Raw genomic sequence first — 23873 nt, forward strand, 5'->3', positions numbered from 1 at the left:
TTATATGATACCTTATACTTCTCCTATATTATTCAGAGTTCTCATTTCTATTCCATATATACTTTTAGGGACACTAAGTACTTCCGTGAATTCAGATTGCATTTTACACTAAAACTCCTACTCAGGATTTGATATAAGGGGACTTTTAAAATGCTATTAATTATCAGGTAAAACAAACAAATGACTTAGGATTTATTTAAATTACAAGAATTTTTAAAACTGATAAAATCACTCATTTATTTAAAGGAATGTGATCTCTGTAGTGTGTGTATCTGCATGAACCGCACAACCTCCAACACTATCTACATTTATATGTAAATTGTGAATGATAATCACAGATTCTCAAATTCATGTTAATGAGTTTGAAAGGTTCTATGAACATCTAGGAGATTCAATCTCATTTTTTAATCCCTGAGTAAACAAAGTGATTAATACATTTTTAGTTTTGAAAGTGATTTATTATGTTTAGTTTCACAAAGTATCAAACCAAAGGATTTATGCTTAATTTTTAAAGAAACTAGAACTTTCACTCTATTTCAGTTATAGTTCATTGAAATTTTAATTATATCCATTCACTTAATCATTCACTGAACAAACGGCTAAAGAGTCTTGGGCATGAAATCCTTTGTTAAACCCACCTTGATGTATTTCATAACACTTTACAAGGAAGATCCATGGTTTTGCATGCAGATTATCAAACTTACACATGATTAGCATAAGACATTAGAGTACATTGATCTCTAATGATTCTGAGTAGTTAAGATATCATTAAGTGTGATGACATTCTCTTCTTTGTCATCAGCTCCACAGATTGAGTACCACAGGTTTGCAGGATTGAATATATCTGTTGAAATGAGGTTAGTTTGGTAGTCCAGTTCTGTGTAGATGGTAAGTTCCTTTGAGTTCTGAGTATCCTAAGGGTATCTGAGAAGAAGCTTGCCAACATTGACTTTTATTAGAATATTACTGTGCAAAAAATAATTTTTTAATAATGAAGTTTCATTTTGTCTAAATATGCACTCACCAATTCATTCAGTGGACACTGCCCTCATGAGGTTAACAGTTTAGGCATTTACTCCAGATCAAAACTAACCACACGTGGAAGAGACATTTCCTGTTTTTATCTGTTCAACATTCTTTCCTTTTTCTTCTGATAAAAAAATAATCCATGTGATTGGGTGGTCTGTAGTTTCTCCCATCCTGTCCTCAAAGAGATACACTCACAACCAAGATCACTATGTCTGCCATGTCTTATGGATTGTTAGCTAAGGGAGAGAAACATAACCCAAATCTGGACAAGCAGACTCTTCTCCAGAATTTTAATGAAATCATAGGGAAAGTTGCACTTTCCTCTCTTTTCTGGATTCACTAGGTAAAAGGAAGATGTGAACCTCAAACTGCTGTTAGATCACCTTGTAAACATGTGGGAAGAGACTGCTTGAAAATCAAATTATTGCAGAGAAAAAATAAACTAAAAGACAGAAACAGAGTTCTGATCTATCATTTGTGACCCTAAATCTAGCCATTTCTGAAGCTACACTGCTTAAGTGAACCTTCCTATTGTGTCAACCAGTAAATTCCCAAATGAGATTAAACTAGTTTAGGTTAAACTTCTGTTATTTGCAATAAAAATGTTTCATAATATTACCTTAGGCTAATATACTTACTGATTACAAAGTAACCCTTACTTGTAAAAGAAAAAATCAGAAAATGATATCTTGTATAACATCACAACAACAAAAATTTGGCTTCTCAAAAGGATTAATGGTGCAGATGTGTGTGCGTGAGCATGTGAAAGAAAGAGGGGGGCAAGAAGTTAGAGAGTAAAAGAGAGAGTGAGAAAGAGGAAGAGAAAATGTGAGTTTGGTACTCCTTAGTAATGAATTTACTCAAAATATTTGTAACTTTAAATGAAAAACATAATTACCGGAAGTCATTTATATATATAAAATCAACACTTATATAACATATCTCACATACACACACACACACACACACACACAATGCAACTATAATTAAAGTCAAGAATACCCTAGGGTTAATAAAGGAGCTAAGTCTGTTATTCTGGGTTTGGAATTCTTTATTAATATAGATTTTTAGTGTTAGTGCTGGAAGTTGAAATAAAAATTCCTCCAAAATACCTGCTTTAATCTCAGATACTTACAGAGAAAGTATGTGTTTCCTTAGGAGAGCTGTTTATTTTATATTGAAAAAGATAAAAGGACTTTCATAAGTGTTTGCTTAGAGGTCAGTAATTTAAACTTACAATATGACAGAAGTTAATGTGTTTACTAATCATAACCCTATAGGAATATTAATCAAATGTGAAGAAAAAAAAATCTAGTGACAACCATATGGTACAGTGAGAACAAGTGTTCCAACTCCTGAGGGGAAGGGGAAATATTCTCCTAAGAGACAGCATAATTAAAGTGAGAAAAATGTCCTTCTACAAAAAGCAAGTTCTAAGAACAAAGAACACTCAACATAATTGTAGGAAAGAATTATGAAATAATTAAGAATAAATATACTCTGCGCAGAGATACGGAGAAGAATATAGCATATTAGTAAATGTCACTTAGAAAATCATTAAACACAATGAGTAAATGTTAGCAAATGAGAAAAAATATATCACAATATTCTTATGTATTTAGTACAGCAGAGAGTACTAGAAAGAAAACTAAACCACACAGATAAGTAATAACTGAAAGTTCCATGTAATTATTTTTCAGTCTTTGAAATGTGAGTAAAGGATCTGCCAATTTGTATTTAATTGATAATTTTAAATGCAGGAAAGTGGATATTGGATCATTTCCCATATTTCATTCTTAATTGAATACATATATGATATAACCTATGTTACAAGTCAGAGAATCTTGCCCCTGTCCAAGGTACAATTTTATGTAGAGTGAAACAAAATAAAGATAATGTTGTGTTTTTAAGCATATATATTATACACTTTGTATCTCTGTGTTTCCAGATTAATATTGCTAGTACCCTAAAAATGCCTTGTAATATGGCCTTCCTGTTCTATGAAAATTATGACAATTGTAATTGAGAACCCACATACTAGAAAAATGTACAGGGAGGTGGCATCTAGTGGGTAGAGACCAAGATGATGGTAAACAACATGCTTTTCACAGGATAGCCCCTTAAATCAAAGATATGCTTGGGCCAAAATGTCATCAAAACACAACTCAGGGTGATGACTCAAAGCAACAGTTATAGATGAAGAAACTGAGACGTTGAAAATGTATCTTTGCCTAAAGTTGCCAAGCAACTAATAGTCTGTAGGAAAATATTCAAGGTAGGAAACAAACTCCTATTCCAGATACTAATTTGCAACTGAATTGTGAACAAGTTTTTTAAAAATGTCTGATGTAACATTTATCCTTTTACTTTTCTCTGACCCTTTTCATTTCTCTCTGACATTTTAGTTCAGTAAAGAGTTTTTTCAGTTGTACCTGATGAATTAGTTCCCTCACTTCTCTTCGAAATTAGACTCCATAAGTCTTCCCATTTTGGTAATAGCAAATCTTTGAAGGCTCTTCTCACATGCTTGATTCAATCACTACTTAAGCAGATCATGTGTTTTTAAATCATATTTCATGAGGCAGAATCGTCATACTTTACTTTCTCTAGTATGAGACTACATCATCTTTAGAAGTAACCTAAATTAGGCATATTATTATTTTTCTTTCCTAAATGATATTTCATTAATTTATATTTTGATACTGTCTCTGCTAGTATTGTTTTCTTATATAATACCCATGTATATCATATTTCATATAATTTGTGTTCTAGAATTGTTTTCTCCCACAGTAAGCCATCTGTCAAACCTTACCTGTATTTCAAGTTTGTTGAATTCTGTAGACTTTTCTATATTTGTTTTTCATTAGTGATTATTTATTATTGAGGATAAGTGTCTATATGAATGATCTGGGTGAGCATCAATATGGGTGTGGCTCAGAATTGTCTTTTTTGTCCACAGAGTTCAACACTGAGGGAAGGACAGAAATTGCTTTCCATTGTGACACAGCATAAAATATTGGGTATACAATGAAAGATCTCTGCCTAACCTTGTCTGATATTCCTACAGAATGTTAGGACTTTGTAAAGAAATGTTTAAATTGACATAATTTCAAATGGCATATCTTGTCATATAATAAGCCTAAGATTTAGTGGAGGAAAAAAATTACCCTTTAAAGGAAACGAGGCAGATTTCCTGTAGGGTACTGCCATAAAGAACCACTCTAACGCATTAGGTATAGATGAATATGAATTGTGGTATTTTGTTGAAAGGGGTCATTTATTTTTATTTTTATTTTTTGATTTAATTTTATTTTTTATTGAGTTTGAAAGGAGTCTTGAACTGATATATCAAAGTTTTATTGTTATGTTAAATTTCAAAAATAACCCTATTTTCATTGAGATTATTATATGAATAATGGAAGTTTATTATAGAAACCTTAAAACAAATAATTATATTTACTTATATATTTATATCATTGTTTCTTCAAACATTTATATATTTATTTGCAAATATTGGAGAGCAAGCATAATACATTAGTTTAATTCTCATTAATTCATTCACATTTATATGAGGAAGATGCTTTTATTCACTCAATATAGTACAAAATATATTTAGATAGTTGTATAATATTCAATATAATTCAAGTATATCAATGTACTAGATTTATTTAAACTTTTCATTATTAGTCACTGATATCACTTCCACTTATTTTCTCTTAAAATTCAACAAATATTTTAATTCAAAAGTATTTTTTCTCTTTATTTTCAGTTTATAGAAGTTGGAATTACTGGTTAGATATTTTTAAGCTACCTTATCACATACTTTCCCACCATGAGAGTTTAATAAGTATCTTTGATTTATTAGGTTTTTATTTTTGTATAGTTAGCTGTCATATCCATCTGAAAATTATTTTCATATTGAGTGTTAGTTCATACTATAACTTAATGTTTCTCAAATTTATAATTGATTTTCTCGAAAGCAATGTTGTGTAATTCTTCATCCACTGATCCAAATGAGATGTGCTGCAAGTCTGATAAATTCATACTTCATTATCATGCTGCTTAATTTATAAAGCTTTTGAAAATCAGGTGTTAATTTTCTATAAATACTTGTCTTTCCTTATTACTTTAATTTTTCAAAAACTTCTTCATAGTTCTTACACAGTTTTGTGTCAGATTACATATTATTATCAGGTTCTTCCATAAATAGAAGCTGGGCTTTAATTGAATTTTCATTAGAAATTATTCTTTAGTTGAGAAAACTGTTTATGTTCACAATTTTATTCTTCCTAGACAAAAACATTTATTAAATAAATACGCTGTGGTAAAGTTTTATATGATCTACATATAGGGCTTGCATTTTTTATTTTACCCTATTCTAGGCCCAGTTCTTAAATGTAACACATTTATTCACCACTACAGCCCCTTGATGCCTGTATTATCATTATCTCATTTTATAGCTGTGACAACAGAGATGCTGAGGGATTTTTAAGACCATCTAAGTGGCACAGAACTATGGAGTAATGGAGCCACTGCGATATATATTTTTAATAAAAGTACTTACCATATAAATATATATGTTATACATCATCAATGATGTATATTTATAAATGTATATATAACTGTGTTCTAATAATATGGAAATATATATATATATATATATATATACACGCACAGACACAAGTACATATACTCACACACAAATATGCTTTCAATTGTTTGTTGTTGGTGTATAAGAAAACTGTGTTATTTATTATCATTTATACTGCTGTTGTAGGTTAAATTGTGTCCCCCAAAAAGGTATGTTGAAGTTCTAACTCCTTATACCTATGAATGTGACTTATTTGGAAAGAGTGTATTTGCAGATGTAATGAAGTTAAGATGAGTTCACAGTAGATTAGGAATCCTGATCCAGTATGACTGATGCCCTAAGAAGAGAAACCAGGTGCAGGGAGGAGAATGCCACATGAAGACACAGATACAGGCAGACACAGAGGTGTATGTGCATACAGCCAGGTGAAGAACGAGACAGAGATTGTAGTATCCCTGCCAGGAGCCAAGAAGCCCCTGAGGCTAGTAGAGCTGCAAGAGGCAAGAAGGAATCCTTCCCTAGAGGCTTCAGAGGAAGTATGACCTTGCTAAAACCTTTACATATTTTGAATTTCTATCCTCCAGAACCTTGGGACAATAAATTTCTGCTTTTTTTAGACAACTAGTTTGTGATACAGCAGCCCTAAGAAATCAAAGGTGGAATTTTCATATTACTTCTAATAATTTTCGTTTGATTTTAGTATATTTAGACAACTATTTTTCTGTGAAACAACTGAAATTTGTTTTCTAATTCTTATTGTGTATGTCTGAGCATATTAGCTAATACATCAAAAACAAACTTTGATCATTACCATGATATTGTACTTCCCTTGGCATTCACTATAATGAGACTCATCTAGTGTTGCACATTTGTTTTATTATTGGTATTAAATCTTGTTTAGGGAAGATACATTACTAGACTATTCAAAGTCCTATAAGGAATATTTTGAACTTGATACATGTTTTAGCAGCTATTGTAATAATAATAATTTTCCACGTTATATTAGATATGTTTATGTCTATCAGAGCAATATATTTTTATTGGCCAACTATTCTTGTACTCCCAGGAAAAATTATTTTAAAATAATAATACAGTAATCTTAAATATAATCCATAATTTCATTTGTTAGATTTTATATATGATTCCTACAACTATATTCAGTAATTGTCTTTTAATAATAGACTTTACTGTTCAGAACTGTTTTAAGGTTTACAAGAAGTTGAGAGGATAGTAGAGACTTCCCATATACTCTAAACTCTTTGCCTTACTTGTAATATATTAGTATAATGTATTTGTTAAAATTAATGAATCAATATTGATGCTCAATTATTAATTAAAGTCCATACTTCACTCAGATTTCGTTAGTTTTGACTTAACATCATTTTTGTTCCAGGATTTCATCTAGATTGTCTTTAGTTGTTGTGCCTCCTTGAGTTCATCTTGGCTGCAACAGCTTCCTAGTTTCCTTATTTGTGATGACTTTGACAGTTTTGAGGAGTCAGGGTACTTTGTGGAATGCCCCTTCTTTGGCATTTGTCTGATATGTTTCTCATGATTAGACTGAAGTTAGGAGATTTTGGAAAGACCAATAAAGGTAAAGTTCCATTCTCATTGCAGCATATGAAGAGCACATGCTGTCTACATGACCTATCACTGTTAAATGAGAACCTTGTTCACCTGGTGCAGGTAGTAATTGTCAGGTTTCTACATGATAAAGTTACTCTTTTTTCCTGCCTTTCTATCCTGTACTCTTTAGAAGAAAGGCCCTATGTGTGATATGGTTCATTCTTTGTGATATAAAAAGTTCTGTGTGTTTTAAAAAATACCTAGTGTCATGTATCCACCATTCAGTAGCCTTCAGAATCATTTTACCACACTGAAAAACTACCTGTGATTCACCCATTCAATCCACCAGCCCTGAACCATTGGCAATCAGTGACCTTTTAATCATCTCTCTAATTTTACGTATTGAAGAATGTCATGTAACTGAAACCATACAGTATGTGGGTTCTTTGGGATAGCTGCTTTTGCTTAGCCATATACAGTTGAGATTAATCTACTTTTTTTGTCAATTGATAACATTTCATCACTCAATAATGTCCCTTTACCAGTGGAAGATGAAGTTTGCTGAGTTGATTTCTTTCAGTTTCAACAAATATGAATAAAGCCACTAAAAATAAACATTTGAGTACTGTTTTTGTATGGGCATAGATTTTCAGATCAATTGGGTAAATACCTAAGAGTGAAAGAGCTAGATCGTATGATAAGACAATGTTTGCAAGAAACTGCTAAATTGTCTACCAAGGTAGCTGTATATTTTGGACTCCCAGTATCATGATGTCTGGATTACTATAGTTTTGTAATAATGAATATTGAAATTGTATAATGTGATTTCTCCAACTTTGTTCTTCTTCAGTAATGTGCTGGTTGTTTTAGATCTTTCGTCTTTTCATATAAAGATTACAGTTAGTTTGTTGGTATCTAAAAAATAGCTTCCTGAGATTTTAATTGGAATTTAGTTAAATCTGTAGATTAATTTGGAAAGAATTAACATCCTTACAGTATTGAATCTTTCAATCCATAAAAATAACCTATCTCTCCATTTATTCGTCTGCTTTAATTGTGTCATTGGAATTTTTCTGTTTTCTGCATAGACAGGTTGTGCATATTTTGCTACATTTATACCTAAGAATTTCGTTTTTGTGATACTATAAATTGCATTTTTGAAATTCAGATTGCAATTGTTGACTGCTTACATGTAGGAAAGCAATAAACTTTTGGATATTAAACTCTTATTCTATGACCTTGATATACTCATTAATTAGTTGTATAAAATTTTTCTTGGTTCTTTAGGTTTTTCTCTGTAGATGACTTTGTCATCTGTGAACAAAGTCAGTTTTACTTCTCCCTTTCCAGTAATATACAGTCTACTGCATCATCATATATGTTCTATTCCATTTTCTTATCTCAGTACTAACTGGAGCTTCCAGTTTGATGTTGAACAGGAATGTTGAAAAGAGTGATCCTTGTTCTTTTTTCTGATCTTTAGGGAAAGTATCCAGTTTCTCACCATTAAGGTTTTTTTTAAGGTAAATTTATTATCTTAAAATAGAATTTATTTTTCACTACTTCTCTTTCCCACAAAAGTACCAAATGATAAAGTAGCTAGGTATAAACTAAAGTGAATTAGAATTTCTTTCCATGAAAATCCATTGAGCATCTGTATACCACATGGGGGCTATTGAGGAGTATTATAACTAGAATTGTAAATCCCTGGCCTGTTGTAATTTTAAAGGGTCTATATTTTAAAGGTGCCTGATATGTGACTTGAACTCCTTGCTCGCCATGGAAGATTCCCAGCCCTGTGATATTTCTTTCCTCTTTTGTTTGACCCACTAGGGGTGTGGATCCTGAGCAGATTGCTTATCTTCCCTTTCCACCAGGTTCCATGTTGGTCTTTCTTTACAGCCTTGGTTGTAGCAGAGCTGTTCTGCTAGTCCCCAGGTTGATTTCAGCAAGAGTCGCTCTGTATATAGATGTAGTTTTGACCTGTTTGTGAGGGGAGTGAGCCCAGTGTCCTGCTACTCCACCATCTTGATCTCTCCTCCCATATAGTATTCTTTTATTACCATTTTATCGGTATATTTAAACTGTTCTTATTTAAATGATTATTGATGTCATTGGATATGTACCATACTTGTAATAGTTTTTAAAAATTTATTGTATTTTTTCTTTTATTTCTTTATTTCTTTCTCTATTTTTCTGCCTTCTTTGATTTTAATTGAGTGTTTTGTACAATTCCATATTCTGTCATCTCTTAGCGTATCAGTTACTATGCTTCTTTTAAAAAAAATGTGTGCTCTATGGTTTGCAATATACACTTGTGATTAATTTAAGTTCACTCAAATAGCATTATATTGTTTTACATTTACCTTATGAATATCCACAATTTTTCTCATTTCTTATATTTCTGTCACTCATTTTATTTATCCAACATACTGTTAGTATAATTACTTTAAACATATTTATTTTAGATCAATTAAAAACAAGAAAAATAAATATTTTTTCTTTATTTATTCTTTCCTTTATGCCTTTCTTTCAACATGTAGATTCAGGTTTCTGATCTATGTAATTTTCTTTCTCACTGAAGAACTTCTTTTAACATTTCTTGCAAGGTAAGTCTTCAGGAAATGAATTCCTTCAGTTTTTCTTTGTCTGTGAAAGTCTTTATGTCTCCTTCATTTTTGAAGAATAATTATGTTGAATATTGCATTTTAGATTGATGGATTTTTTCTTTAACACTTTAAATATTTCATTTTACTCTTGTGTTTTCATAGTTGCTGACAAGAACTCCAAAGTAATTGTTATGCTTGTTACGTAGCAATTTAATTGTTATAATCTGCTGATAAGATCTCTCCCCCTCACCCCCTGAATTCTTTCCAGATTTTTTCTGCACCTGTTACTTTCCACAATCTGAATATGCCTAGGTGTTGATTTTTTATATTTATCCTTTTGGTGTTTTCTTAGTTTCATGGATTGGTGGTTTGGAGCCTGTTATTAAATGTGGAAAATTTTCAACCATTATTACTTCAAATATTTGCCTCCATTCTTTCTTTCTTCTTCTGATATCCCAGTTGCATATAGGTTACATCTTTTTTCATGTCCCACAGTTTTTGGATATTTACTTCTGGATTTTCTTTCTGTCTTTTTTTATATGCATTTCAGTTTTGAAGTTTTTAATCAGCATATCTTCCAGATTACTAATTTTTCCTTGACTTAGTCCAGTCTCCTGATGAGCCCATCAAGGCATTATTCATTTATGTAATAGTCTTTTAACATATCCATTTGACTCTTTCTTAGAGTGTCCATGTCTCCACTTATATTACCATCTATTCTAGTGTTTTGTCTCTTTCCACTGTAGCCCGAACATATTATTTATAATCATTTAAAATGTCTTGTGTGATAATTCCATGACTGTGTGACTCTAATGCCTGCTGTGTCTCTACAGAGTGTATTTTTTCAACTTATGGCATAACTTCTAATTTTTTTATTGAAAGCCAGACATGATATATAAGGTAATAGAAAGTGAGGTAAATAAACCATTAGTGTAGGGTTCACATTAATTTGCTTAAGAGTTGGATTGTGTTTAATGTTTTCTGTAGCCATGGTTTCCAGAGGCTTCAAATGAATGTCCTCGGTTTGGTCTCCTCCGTTTTTGGATTTGTCTAAGAAGTCCTTAGTTCTGTGTGCCTTGTGGCTCTTTCAGCTGTAATCTTCTGTTATTATACTGGGAACATGTTGATGTAGTGATGAGGTGTGGAAAAGGGTAAGCATTCACAATTTTATGATACAATTTCAGTTTCTTGGTAGACCTGTGTCCCTGGGCTGCGACTTTCACAAGCCTTTCTTGGCTTTTTCCCTTCTTAGGTGAGACAGGAACCCACAGTGGGTAAAATTATGTAATTGCTTTTCTTCAATTTCGATGTGATAAGGCTGTACTCTTTTTTCCCTGTTATGTCTTTGCTATGATGGAATTTTTCTCGAATCTTCAACATGAGAACACAATTGTATTCTTAGAGGTAAAGCCTATGAAAGTATGGGGCTTCCCTAAGACTAGGGTCCCAGAAGTTTTTCACTCTCACACTGGTTTCCACTCAGCCATCAGCACTTTGTCAAAATTACTATTTCAGTGTTCCTACTAGTTTATGGCTCCAATGGCTTCTGTTCCATGAAAGCTGACCTGAATTTATCATTCCTTGAATTCTCCTGTCTTTCCAGATTTGGGGATGGCAGTTGCTGTGTGACTTCTTTTCTCTGATCTACCTAAGAAAAGTGTTGATATTCCACTTGTTTGGTTTTTTAACTTGTTGTAAGGTCAAGAATGAGTTTCAAGTTTTTTACATATCAAAACTGCAGCCAGCCTCCCCATAATTGCCTTTCAGGTATTGTGTTTTTATAGTCTCTTGCCAGGCTTCTCTTTCAGAGAAATCTAGATTTTTATTTGAAAGGAAAGCTATTCTCTCTTTGTATAACGTTAAATTTATTTCAGTTTGGATTCTTCCAAGGCCGACTCTGAGAAAGGATTTGTGTGCAAATACTTTATTTGAGGGATGACTCAAGAAACCCTGGTAATGGAGTAGGAAAATGAGGTAGAGAAGGAAAAAAACAATAAAATATGCTCTCCTGAATGGGTTAACTACAGTGGTCAAGTAGGACTCAGTCACACTCTGAATCCTGTGAGCAACTGTACAGTACACTTCTAAATGTTCCCAACAAGAGGGGAAAAAGCTAGTCTATGTATCCACCATTCAGTTTCTTCATTTGTTGAGAATTGCTCGTAGGACCTTAACATTCTTGCCTTTTGACCTGCTTCATCCCTAGTGAGACTATTTCAACAACAGGAAAACATCTTCAGGCAGAAGGACAGTGTTAGTTATAAAGATTGTTTGAAATAAGATGCAAAATCATTATTAGAATTCTGTTACAAGTATTTTCACTAGCATTTCAAAACTATCCCTTTACCACTTAGAGTGTGCTTACTGTGGAATTAAGTAGATCTGTGAATTGAAAGGGTTTGACTCTAACTGATACTTTGTTACCTCACCCAGTTTCACCACCCTGCCCTACCAAAAAATAGTATTTTGAGTATTTACTGAAGCAATACAGATACATTCTAGGAATGCTCAATTTATAGATTTTTTTTTCCTGTTTGTGTTAGAAGCCTCTGTTATGCAACTGCAGCCTCCAGCATCATATCTTTGGCTTAAAGAATCAATGATCAAATTATATGAAAAATAAAATATAACAATAAAACTATGTGAGATTGGAACTCATTTCTTTTTTTCCTTTACTCATTAAACAAATGTTAGTAATAAGCACTACCATTGTGTATACTCTTCTTTAAGTTGGAGAAAGAGGATTGAATAATAAAAAGAAAATTGTCAGCCATTGTGAGGTTTATATTCTGACAATGCTACATTTGCCTTATTAGAAATTAGCTCATAATTATTCTAGAAATTAGCTTATAATTATTCTAGATATCATTCATTGGTCTATATCTTGAAGTATAGATATAAAATGATACAAAGATCAAAAAATAAATGCTTAAGTTTTAATTTAGACTATAGAGTTAGAAAGAAATATAAACCTGACCATTGTTTTATGAAGTTTAAGGCGCCTCAAACTCTGCCATCCAAAACCACTAACTATGGATTATCTTTACCAAGCATCCTTTTACTCATCAAGACCAAGATTAAGTTACTTCTGTCACCTTACTTCCAGATTAATACATAAGAAAGTAATAAATCTATATAAAGGCATGGCACATAGAACTTGCTTAAATATTGATTGAACCAATGATTGCAAATTTTAAAAGGATCCACAAGCTTACAGTTTGAAATATAATTCTGGGTATTCTGCTACTAGCTATTTTATATTTATAAATATTCCAGTATACAACCTGACTTTCATATCTCAAACCTACCAAATTTTGTTTTTAATAGGGTGTGAGAAATTAGATAAAAATTATGACCAGCAAACATCCATTTCATAAAAATATTATAAAACCATTCTCTTTCAGGAAATATATGGGGATCAGAAAATAAATGGTGGAATACTTCACAAAAAGTGATATAAATGACCAATTCTGTTTAAAATTGTTATTTTATAAAGGGATGGGAATAAAAGAAAGAAGCACATGCAAATTAATTTTCTAGTGTTCCTTTCAAGTATATTGCAAGGAGAAAGGACTTTACTGTCTTACATTTTTATTATTCATTTTTGGTGATAAAAATTTGAAGATGGTTAGGAGTCATTATGTTTCAAAAGAATAAGTAGCTTAAAACTTGCTAATATGTGAAGTTGTTTTCATACAAATCCTTTGAGTTTAAACACTTCTTTTGGTTTTTAAACAATTTCTATGGATTATACATATACTATGCTTCTGTCTTAAGGTTTTCATTTAAAAAAGTAAATTGAAAATAATAACACTAACATGAGTCATAGAAATAATTTTAATAATAGTTGCCTTTCCTTGACCCATTTTTAACTGCCAGAAAGTGTATTAAGAACATATGTAAAATTCAAATAGAAACCTCTAAGTTAAGTTCTATTTACTATGTATTTTATAAGTGAGAAAAATTGGTATATAGCAAAAGCAAACTACTTGGCTTTGTTTACCCAACTAGTAAAAGCAGTAGTTGTCTAAGTAACTCATGATTTTAAGAAAGAGTTTCAAGAGTAAATGAACTATGATAAAGTGGTAAGTGTTTATACGTGATGAAGAGGAAGTGAAAGAGTACAAAAGCACTATTGCATGTTCAAAACCTTCTGCTAAACCAATTTTGCTTATTTTCTATCAAAATTGTACTCAGAGATTATTCTGTAATACTTACTTAGAATTTTGCCTAGAGTTTTGCCTTTCAGCGTCATAATTATCTAGTCTTCGGATTTGAAAATCCTAGTCTGAGTTTGAACTCAGAGACTAGGTTGTTTTCATATTTATAATATTTACATACAGTTTCATTGTATTGAAGTATAAACTAAATGGCTTAGATGAACAATACCTTATTTTGATATTAGAATATATTATTTTTATATTTTCACAAATTTTAAATTATTTTGCCTATAGTTATTGACTTAGCATAGCCCTTTATTTTTATTAGTTTTACTCTGATTATCTTCATACTTACCTATGAATGGAAAACCTAATTGTAACTGAAAAAACCTTCAAATAAATCTGCACATAACCATCAAACTAAGTAGAAGTTGATGCTTTGAAGAAAGTAATGTCAGAATTTATGACTAAGCTCAATATTTTTTATTGAAAGTTACATAATATTTCTTACTTGTATTGAAACCCTTACTAACCTGTTTTTGAAGTTCTACTGCTTTAATTACACTAGTGACTGAAGTTTAGCCATTTATTCAGTGTTTCTCAATTTTTTAGCCATATTTATGTAACAGGAATTCCTTTAACATTCTCCTTCATTTTCATGTAAAAGTCATATTTGCATTATATTAGATGGTAGCTCAGTAAACTAACCCTCCCATTCCCAAAGATAACAAGGTAGATTTTTTATAGGACCATGGAATTTATTTTAAAAACTTAGAAACATTGCTTTGTTGACAGTTTTGATAATATCTGTGATAAAATATGCAACAGAACAGTGGCTCTTTGCCAGTTTTGTTCCCTAATGTACCCAAAGTGTTTCAAAGAAAATACGACAGACTGGGTATTCAATAAATAATTGTTGAATAATGAATTTTCTTTTTATTTTCTTCTTATATTCATTAATATGCATATTGAGTGTCCATTTGTTAACCAGGCATTTTGTTAATCACTGTGAATCCAAAAGGGACTTCAAAATATAAAATTTAGGCATAATATAAATCCTTGTTCAGATATTTTACTCTATGCATTAGGTACATTGTGATGGAATACTTGATGAGCCTAAAGAGTTAAAAATATTTAGTTCACTCGACTGTAGTGACTGTTTCACATTCTAGTTGGTGATTATGAAATCACATACTGTGATGTTGAAGGTAGACAATTACTCAAAGTTAAATTTCACCAAAAAAGTTACATATTCAATAACAGAGTGCTCTGAAATTGTAAAGTTATAAAATCCAGGTTAAAAATTATTCAATTTCCAACTATTTGGATGGGTGAAGCCCGTTAGATTTAAGATAAAGCTTCATCCATCCAAAATTAAAAGTAAAAGTTACCCATCTGCCTTTAATGCATTATATACCAAAGGCCTCATAATTTATTGTGTTTCCTGATCCCTCAAGGAAAGAAGAGGTTTTAATAGGAAGCTGTGTTGAATTCAAGCCATTCATGTCATACATTATTTAGCTCCAACTATCATAATGGTATCTATGAACTTTCTTTGCTCATTATTTTTATGCTTGCTTTAACATAGCAAACTGCTTGTCCTCTTATTCTGTCAGATCCACCGAGCTATGCCCTGTTGGTCTGAATACTTGGCAGAGAGCCTTTGAGAACTCCTGAGACCCTTGTGCTGATTTAGTGGATGGCAGGCTTTTCTCTGACTTAGTCTCTAATGGAAGTACTTTTCAAGAATAGCCAGACCATTCCTTATTTCTGAGAAAAAAGGAAAATTAGTTATGTTGTAATACCATCTGGGCTTAAAATGCTCAAGTATAACTGGTGTTCCATGTAGATGAGGACACTTCACATTGACTATGCTAGCTCCGGAAAGCTATGTTTAGTATAGAGAAAAATAAAGCAGGGAGTTCCATGCCTCTTTTCCCAGGAAAGTGGACACAATCAGGAAACAGGTAGAATTAAGAATAAAAACTTATTACTCAGGAATTTGCCATAATAGAGGAAGAAACAGTTGTGCAAGGGAAGAACATTTTGAATTTGCACTTAAATGAGCTATATGATCATGGGCTAATGCCAAGCTCTCTGACCCTTTGTTTCATTCATCAACATGAATCTGAAAGAGATACATGAGATATATGAACATTGTAAAGCAGGTGGAAAAAATGGCATGTAACTTAAATAGTGTTAATATTTCCCTCAGATTAAACTTTAGACAGGCTTCTTCTAGACTCTTAAGCCCAGACCTTTCTTTCTTTAGAGAATTTACTTTAGAAAATTGGTGATTGTGAATTATTTCTTTGCCCCTTTAAGATGTAAATTTTAAACCTCTTGCCAGTTTTACAACCCAGGATTCTCTCAAGGACTGGGGAGCCATCCCCTTGAAGTTTATTCATCAAGGAATATAGCCCCCTATCTCTCAGTCTCTCAGGGAAAGTAGCTGCCTAACATCAGTGGCTGCCTTGCTCCTTTCATGAAGATATGAGAAAGTTTGCTTTTCCTTTGGGTAGGCAAATTAGCAAATACAAATGGCCTTCTATTCCCCCTCCATCCACCTCCTTCCAGTTCTTGAAAACTCTTTGGCCCTTTGCTTCAGCAGAGTTGAGATCAGATAGTGCTGGTTTCTCTCCCTACCGCATAGCCTCTACCTGTTTAATTTCATCCAGTGCGATTTTTGCTTTGACACATGCTAGCAAAGTCTCCTTGTGCTTACTTATTATACACATGGCAGCATTCACCTTTGTTGGCCATCCTTGTTTGCTGAAAAATGACCCAAAGTCTGAGTAAATCATTAATATTGCTTGGTAAGTCCTTTCTCAGCAGATCTCACTGAACACAATATTATTCAGACAGCTCTCATTCTGCACACAGACACTGAAAAATGGCTAATTTTATTGGCACATTTCATCCTAGTAATATTTACTCATTTTTAATTATTAAATCCTCTCTTTGCCTAAAAAGCCTCCAAAAACAACAATAAAATATCATTAATTAAAAGTGAAAAAAGTAATGAATTTGCAAGATACAACCCAACAGTAGCAAGAAAAAAGCATTAAAAGGGGAATAAAACCTTAGAGACTGTAGACGAGGGATCCTATCTCAATAGAGTGATTTTTTTCATAAAGATATTTTAATACTTAACCATAAGTATAAATTTCTTATAAATAAATTAGAAATTTTAGAGTGTGTTATGAATGCTTTGTAGTTTTTAGAACAGTTTGTAAAATGAACACAGTGAAAATAGTCCAAAAATGGGAACATATGTAGGTATCTTAAATGCACACACACACATTTGCAAACATTTGATTTCACTTTTTCTTTTTTTATAGTACCTAATCTGAGTCTTTTGGGTAATGCATAGTAGATAGATGTTTCCATATGAGAGTAAAAATAGGTTTCCAAAATGTGTATCTCCTTAATAACAAACTAAATTATTTCAATAGTGTGTCAGACTAGGACTACAAAAAAATGTTTTCTCGTTTACAAAGTATGTTCCTTATTTATGATAGAGAAAAACTAACTTCTCTGGCTTTCTAAAATCTGTGATACACCCTGGAGGGTTAGTGAGCTATTACATGGTGGTCCAGATGAGGGACCAATTTTGCTTAATCCAAGTGTGCATGGCTTAGTAGCATCCAAAGAAATGTAAGCAAGCATGCATACTCCTGAGTTGATTCAATGACTGTACCCACTTGTTTTCAACACAGACTTGACAGTCACAGTGCTGCTCATTGAGTGTGCTGGGTGTAGTGCTGCTGAGGAGCTGTTGGCTTCATTAATACAAGTTTAGTAACATCAGCAGTGTGTTCATCCTGTCTCTGTGTAGTACACTCTGTGCAGTAAGAAAATTAACATAGACTTCTAGAATATTATAAATTTGATACAACTATTGAAATGAAAGTCTCAGTCAACAATTTGACAACACTAATGAACTGTTCCCTCCCTTCTCTTTCCAGCTGTTCCCCAAACACACACACACGTGCATGTACACACACATGCACACAAACTACAGGATATGCAAACAGTGCTACAGCCAAGAAGATCATGGTACATGACGATTGAGACAACTTTTTAAAAATGTAAATCAAGGAGATTGAAAGCTTTCAGTTTTTAATTTGTAAATAGTTAATTAGCCAATTAGGTGAAAATATGCTCTTCAAATGATTTGAAAGATATCCATAACTTTGAAGCCGACTGAGAGAATATTTCTACACATACATCTCACTGTTGTAACTTCTGAAGTTTCTACAAGTGAAAATAGAATGTATTACTATTTACTTTCATACAGATTGACCATATATTGAACTAAGTTTGTTTATATGTAATTTTATTTTGTAATATGATTATGATTGCAAAAGTCCCTGGGAGCATATATCTTATTTATTTAATATGGGACTTTATTTGGAGAGATGACAAACATGAGGGTAGAAGAAACATTATTAATTTAATATTATTGTCATTAGGGATAAATTATGAAACATCTGTGAAACAATGTGTATCAAATTTACCCATAATATCAGTACTTTCATTATGAAAGTCAGTGTAGCAAACTAATTAAAAGCATGATCCTTGAAGTCACAAGAACCTGGGTTTGACTCCAGATCAAGTATGAGCTTTGTGATACTCAGTTAGTCATTTGACAATTTTATACCACAGTGTCTTCAATACTATAATGGTATATTGTATCATTTAATATTTAGTTATGTAATATATAGCTTTGCTGTGAGAAATAAATAAATGTATATACAGTATAATTTTGTACCACCTGGTATGTGTTAAAACTTAATAAATATGAGATACTGCTACTAAAATTATCCTTCCTAGCAATATACACAAAATCATCCAATCTTTTTCCTGTATTTTGAAAGTATAAATCTGGTAGTTATCAATTTGTATCCTATTTTTTCACTTAATCATTTTTCATTTTTACACAGAAATCACACATTTTCACATTGGTCACTTTTTCATTTATTTTTCCATTCTGTATTGAAAAAATGATTCTTGAGTACCTACTATAGTCTGATATACTGCTAAGAGTTGAGGTTAAAATAATGAGCAAAATAAATATTGTCCCTGCCCTCCTGGGACTGACAGTCTTAAATGGAAGGAAGGCACAGATAAGAAACTCCTGCAAATGACTGTCATGTTGCAGTTGTGCCAGGTGCCCAAAGGAGAGCCACAGGGTGGTGTGATCTGTCCTCTCCATAGTGTGGTGTTTCCCCCACAAACTCTTGCTGAAGGGTGAACTGAAGGGTTATTAGGTTAAAGTTATGTGGGTTAAAATGACAAAACAAATAACTTCAGTAAAACCCCTGGTGGCAGAGAATATGGAGATTATGTATAATTCTTTATTTCCTTGTTTTAATCCAGAGAGCAAAGAGAATACAGTGAGGATTTTATCAGATTTTTGTTTTGAAAAGATTTTTTCACTACAGGTGAAGAACAGATTCATAGGAGCTGAGGTGTTAAAAGACCACTTGGGAAATTTAAAATAGTTCAGATGAAAATAGAGGTTAGTATGGGCTATGTTCCTAGTAAACATGACAAAAAGTATATGGCTTAGAGAAATATATGGGAGGTAACACTGATTCAGTGATGGATTAACTATGAGGGAGTCTTAGAGTGGGAGATGAAATAATGACTCGAGATTTGTGCAGATTTGTGATGATGGTGCCATTTTCTGAGCTAGGCAACACTGGATAAGGGTCAGATTTGTTCACCTTCATCAGGGGTAGTTACAAGATGCCTTGAGACATATAAGAACTATTAAGAACCATGTTATTATGGTCTTTATACTGGAGATATCTAATTACTGCATTTTGTTCCATTGATTGTATACACTTCATTTTATTTATAATTCCTTCATTGCTGAACAGTTAAACTCTTTTTTTTCTCACTAAAATAAATAGTAAAGCTGTGATTGAACATCTTTGTGCCTTAGCTTTTTCCTTATTTCAGATTATTTATCAGGGGTAATATACTAGAAGTAAAAGTCTTAGACTAAAACTTCTTTTGCATTTAATGAATATTGCCAACTAGTTTGCCAAAATGTTGTAATTATTTACACTGTCCCTAGCAAAACATAACTGTGCAAATTTAATTACACCCTTCTGCTCCTGACAAGTTTGATAAACCACTCCTTCTACCCCATCACAAAGTCTCTATTAAGGGAGAAAATAAACCTCTCCATATCCCACCTGAGGCCAGCCTTCTGAGATTTCTAAGTGCTTTATATTTCTTTTCCCATATTGATTAAGAATAATGCCTCTGCTGTTAAAGTAAACTCTGCTGACAGGGTGACATCACCTGTTGCATCTACTGAACAACCACACTGAAGCAAATAGGCAGGAAAATAATACTTTATTCAAAGTCTAGGTCATCATCCTATTTAATTTCTAGTATTACTTAAAACAATATTTTCCTTCAAAAATGCTACTTGATAAAATTAAAAATTCAAATCATTATGTAGAGAATGCTCCATATATATTGAATTATATGTGTTTATGAATGTATATCTATAATTCTATATATTAGGAGAATATATATACAGATATATGTGTGTATAAAATTCTGTGTGAAAAGAAAAGATATATGTGTGAATATATAAGAAAAGATATATTCTGTGTGAATGTGTATATATATATGTACGTGCATATAAATGTGTGTGTATATACACATTTTCTCCTGACATATAGCCCCACTTTCCAAAGGCAAATAATTTTAACATATTTTTCTACCCTTTCAAATATTTTCTTGTTTTTATTGTACAATTTTATTAACACAAAGAAATCATATTATATCTACATTTAATAACTAGTTTTTTTATTTTAGATAATTATTTGATATATATTTTTATATCCTTTGTCTAGATGTTCATAATTTTTAGTGTCAGTTTCTATCCCTGGACATGTAGGTTGTTTCCATTTGTTTTTGGCTTTTACAAAAATGGCACCATGGTCAAATTTATTCATAGATATTTATACCTGTCTAAATATATTTTAAGGATAAGTTCCTTAAAGTGAAATGGCTGAGTCAACATGTACACATTAAAAATTTGGGTATAGCTTTATACATGTATATATATGTATATATGAATATCCCTCTTCTAAGGAAGTCCTATCAATTCAATTCTCATTTTAAAGTATGAGTTTACATAGTGGTTGCTGGTAAATGTTCAACAACTGGCTCTTGGCTTTAAAAAAAAAATAACCTTATTGATAGTGATTGACAAATTCCATGGTAAGTATCTTCTAGACAACACCAATTTCAAGCTACCAACACGCTGTCACTGAAGTCAGAGTTGGGCAAAATGAGCAAAATTAACTCTGATATCTCTAACACACCATGGATTATGCCTTCTGACAACCCCTTAACTGTGGTTGCTATCCAACTTTTAAATATTTTCCGTTTGATACATTAACAGAGCTATTTCTTTTTATTTTAATTTGCATTTATTTAATACTAAATTGATAATTTTTCATAGGTTAATTGGTTATTTAATTGGTTTATTGTTAGCTGTGTGCTCCTGTCTTATGCTTCATTTATATGGGACTATCCATCTCTCTATTGTTAATTTGAACCACTTCTTTCTGTAGTAAGAAAACATCCCTTTTCTTAGAAGTTGTCAATATTTGTCTCACTTGTCATTTGTCTTTTAACTTTTATTGTGATTTTGTATTTGCATGTGGCAGAGTTTTTAATTTTTATGAAATCAAATGTATCAATCTTTTTTTTAGGCATTCAAATTTATAATAATTAGAAATGTATACATAGCTAAATTACTATATTTGGGTATCCGTTTTCTTAACTGTTAAGTAGGACCTGATGGCTATAAGATATTTCTTCCCAGTTTGAATACTATATCTTTTAAAACATTTTTGCTTCGGTCCCTTAAAGCTGAATTATTTTTCTGAGAATCAATTCTTACAGAAAAATTTCACTCAGTGAAATAATTCACCATTCACTAGCAATATGCTTAAGAACAAACCTTCAGTTGTATCCTATTCCTATTTCTTGCCAAATGTATTAGTATGTGGAAAATTCCCAACCAAATGACTAGGTTCTTTCTGAAAGTGAGGGCAGTGCCCGTTTTGTGGTTCTAACAGGGAGTATGGGGGGTGTCTTCTAGTGGGGGGATGGGTTTTTCCTCATGGGTATGTTTCTATTTGTATTTATGAAATCTCACCAAATAATTCTTCTCATGTATTTGTGTATTCTCTAACTTTTCCTCATAACTTGCCTATATTTTTTCATAAAACAAAGACAAGTACAGATGTAAACATAAGCAACTTTCAAGTCATGATTTCTTACCAGTTGAAGATGAGCTGTTGTAAGTAATATAGATATACGACCCGTAATCTTTTCTTTATCTTCAAATTCATACTTCATTTTTCTTCCAGGATATTAGGATCAGAGGACTTTAGATGCAAGATAATGGACTAGATTACACCACATTAGGATACAAGCAGACCAGAAAAATGTGTGTGTGTGCGTGTGTAATTTAGCTGCAGTCTTTTCTCATCCTGCAAACTGGTTGTGTCTGAAAATGCTGCTCATAAATTTGGAATTTAAAATGTATTTAGTATTTAAAAATATGAGGATCCCAGGTGAATTCTTAAATTTCTATTTAACAGATTAAGTACCTAAAAGAAACACTAAAGGAATGATAAGGAACAGAACGTGGATCCTGGGAATCAAGCCACAGTAGTTAGAAGACTTCTTCCCTCTTATCTCTTCTATTGCTATTCTCATTGTTACTGCTCAAGGTTATTGAGGGCTGCAGTTATAGAAAAGGAATGATGAAGAGGTTTATTAGCAGTAAGAAGAAATGGAGAAATACAAGTCAAGTCCTTTACATATTCATTCTACCTCAGGGCTCTGAGTCAGCAACAGGCAGATGTAGTATTCCAAAATAGTGATGCGTTTCTTTCCTTTCTTCTTTGTTCCTTATGTCTCCCTCTTCTATCTCTCTGCTCATATCTTAGCACATCAGATCCAAATTCTGATAATATGGCCTTATAGCAAGGTAGGAAGGAAGAACCAGGCTAGTGTATATGTGATGGTTGTAGGGTAAGAAACTGTGTCTGATGGGGAGAGAACTATAGTAATTAGGGAAAAGCTGAGGGATAAACAGAGATTCTGCAAAATGAAGTGGTGGCGAGACAAGTAGCTCCTTTTGGGTAGGACATGAAAGTGGGTGTTTCCAAAAGCTTTAAAAAAACTTATGTTTTTTAACAGAAGATTCACAATAAAACTAAGAGGCAGGTGAAAGATTCTCCATATACCTCCTGCCCCTGCACATGCGTATCTTCCACCATTATCAACATCCCCTATTAAAGTAGTACATTGTTATCATTGGTGAACTTACATTGACACATCATAATCACTCAGAGTGCAGAATTTATATTATGATTCAGTCCTGCCTGGTGTTCTATACATTCTGTAAGTTTGGACAGTGGGGAGGGTATAGCTCAAGTGATATGCTTGGCATACATGAGGTCTGGGTTCAATCCCCAGTACCTCCTCTAAAAATAAATAAGTAAACCTGATTACCCCCCCCCAAATATGTATGTGAGTTTAGACAAATGTATAATTAAATGTATCCAACATATGATATCATGAAGAATAGGTTCACTGCGCTAAAAAATCCTCTTTGCTCTGCTACTCATCCTTCTTTTCCCTTAACTCTTTGAAACTACTGACCTTCTTATTCTGTTCATAGTTTTGTCTTTTATAAAATGTCATGTAGTAGGAATCATACAGTATATAGCCCTTTGAGATTGGCTTCTTAATTTAGTAATATCTCTGTAAGGCTCCTCCACGTCTTTGCATGGCTTGATACCTCATTTCTTTTCATTGCTGAGTAATATTGCATTTTATGATGTACCATAGTGTATCCATTCACCT

General features: G+C 32.3%; 2 long non-coding RNA genes across 2 annotated transcripts in view; one reads left to right on the forward strand and one right to left on the reverse strand.

Moving 5' to 3' along the window:
- The window catches only part of LOC140695637 (uncharacterized), a 321128-nt gene that overhangs the window by 180260 nt on the left and 116995 nt on the right, over positions 1 to 23873 (forward strand). The window lies entirely within an intron of this gene.
- Positions 18093 to 23276, reverse strand: LOC140689631 (uncharacterized). The gene is made up of 3 exons (XR_012064669.1): positions 22836 to 23276; positions 22278 to 22384; positions 18093 to 18212 (listed from the first exon to the last, which is right to left on the reverse strand). It is a non-coding gene; the product is annotated as an uncharacterized lncRNA (long non-coding RNA).

The sequence above is a fragment of the Vicugna pacos genome, chromosome 3 (assembly GCF_048564905.1).
Source record: "Vicugna pacos chromosome 3, VicPac4, whole genome shotgun sequence".
In the NCBI taxonomy this organism is placed as follows: domain Eukaryota; kingdom Metazoa; phylum Chordata; class Mammalia; order Artiodactyla; family Camelidae; genus Vicugna; species Vicugna pacos.